The sequence below is a fragment of the Rutidosis leptorrhynchoides genome, chromosome 11 (genome assembly GCF_046630445.1).
Source record: "Rutidosis leptorrhynchoides isolate AG116_Rl617_1_P2 chromosome 11, CSIRO_AGI_Rlap_v1, whole genome shotgun sequence".
In the NCBI taxonomy this organism is placed as follows: Eukaryota; Viridiplantae; Streptophyta; class Magnoliopsida; order Asterales; family Asteraceae; genus Rutidosis; species Rutidosis leptorrhynchoides.
In genome coordinates, this window is record NC_092343.1 from 179,693,514 (window position 1) to 179,696,121 (window position 2,608).

A 2,608-nucleotide genomic window follows, 5' to 3' on the forward strand; every position below is an offset into this window, starting at 1 on the left:
GATAATTAAAAAGTACGATAATTAAAAGTGCAATTAAATACAAAAACAATAAATAAAAGTGCAATTAAATATAAAATAAAGGAAATTAAATATGAAATAAAAGAATTATGCTTATTTAAACTTCCGTAATCATGATGTTTGACGTGTTGATTTTAATTTTATGCCCATGGGTTAATTGTCCTTTGTCCTGGATTATTTAATATGTCCGTCTGACTTTTGTCCATAACAGTCCATCAGTCATAAATATAAAGTGCGAGTATCCTCGTCAAATTATCCTTATACCCGAAGTCAAATATTCCAACTAATTGGGGACTTAAACTGTAACAAGGTTTTATTACTTTGTTTAATAATTACACCAGGATATCGACTGCGTGTAACCCAAGGTTTTAATACTTTGTTATCAATTATGCCAAGTGTCCTTGTACATAATTTTACCCCTGTTTTAATAATTCCATAGACTATTAATCCATTTCCGTATCCGGTTAAATGAACGATTATTCGTACATATAAATACCCCGCCCATCGTGTCCGATCGAGTGTATATGGTTATTTATAGGGACGTCCAATTGTAAATCTTTATATTAAAATTAACAAACTATCATTTAGTTAAACAAATATAAAGCCCATTAATAGCCCATAGTCTAATTTCCACAAGTGTCGTTCTTTTGTCCAAACCCCAATTATGGTACAAAGCTGTAACACCCCAGCTTAACATGACCACAATATTGTCCGCTTTGCCCGCAGGCGCACGGCTTTTTCTTGGCGACCACACACGAGAAGCACTTTCCCAGGAGGTCACCCATCCTGGTAGTGCTCTCGCCCGAGCACACTTAACCACAACGTACTCGCACTTCTACTCATCCTGTGATCCCAAAACGCGTTGTGTCATTTAAGCGTGAGTATTACCTTATAATCCCATGATCACTCATGTTCGTGGGCGATGTGGGATTTGCCTAGGGTGTTACATTCACCCCCCCTTAGGGACTCATCGTCCTCGATGAGGTTTGCCCCACCACCCCCAACGGCACATGAGTGGCTCTGATACCATTCTGTAACACCCCAGCTTAACATGACCACAATATTGTCCGCTTTGCCCGCAGGCGCACGGCTTTTTCTTGGCGACCACACACGAGAAGCACTTTCCCAGGAGGTCACCCATCCTGGTAGTGCTCTCGCCCGAGCACGCTTAACCACAACGTACTCGCACTTCTACTCAGCCTGTGATCCCAAAACGCGTTGTGTCATTTAAGCGTGAGTATTACCTTATAATCCCATGATCACTCATGTTCGTGGGCGATGTGGGATTTGCCTAGGGTGTTACAAAAGCCCAATTACCCAATTTTAGTAATTAGCCCAACATCATGATTACTTCGTTTTAAATAAGCATAATAATAATTTAGCTACGAGACATTAACGTAAAAAGTTTGAATATAACTTACAATGATTAAAAATAGCGTATCGTTACATGGACAAAATTTCGACTTACACCCTTACAATATGCGCTAACATACCCTTATTATTAGAAATTAAAATTAAAATTAAAATTATAATGTATATATATATATATATATATATATATATATATATATATATATATATATATATATATATATATATATATATATATCGTATGTGAGATAGAGAGATTGATGGATGATATTGATGAACCAAACACTCATTTTTATAGGGCATGTGGGCTGGAAAAGGTGCTCATGCGATCGCATGAGCTTTGCCCTTCAGGCTCATGCGATCGCATGGCCAGCTGGGGAGGCTCAAAAGTCTACAAAAACGTGGGCTGCTTATTTATTTATTATATAATATAATATATATAATTAAATTTAATTATATATATATTATATTATATTCTTGTACTCCGTTGACTTGAAATTTTTAGTCCGTTGCGTCGAGCGTTGAGAGTTGACTCTGGTCCCGGTTCCGGATTTTTGAACGTCCTTGCGTATAATTTAATATCTTGTACTTTGCGTTTTGAATCTTGTACTCTTGTAATTTTGAGACGTTTCTTATAAATAATTGGAACCTCTTTGATTGTACTTTGTACTTTTGAGCTTTTTGGTCGTTTGCGTCTTCAATTCGTCGAATCTGTCTTTTGTCTTCACCTTTTATTATTTAAACGAATATCACTTGTAAATAGGACAACTGCAACTAAAAGCTTGTCTTTCTTGAGGAATAATGCTATGAAATATATGTTAGTTTTTAGCATTATCAAATATTCCCACACTTGAGTGTTGCTTGTCCTCAAGCAATATAGTCTTGAAATACTAGAATCCCTTCTTTATTCTTCACACTTTGTACATCAGTGATTTCTTTACGGCCGTATAAACAATGGTAGTAACGTTATGGTTTACAGTCCCACATGACTATAAAATTTAGATCCTTTAAGGAAATTGGATCTTTATGAAAACGTTTGATCTTTTGAAAATTAAATCTAGCTTTTACCCTAGATAAGTTTTCCGGAATAACCCTTCACCGGTGTTTGCAAATTCTTTTTGTGGGTTTGGTGGGTTTCAGATTTGAAAACTTTAGCTCAAAACTTGTGGTTTTGTGTCACCCACTTGCTAACCTTGTATTGGGAAAGCAACACGTCCAG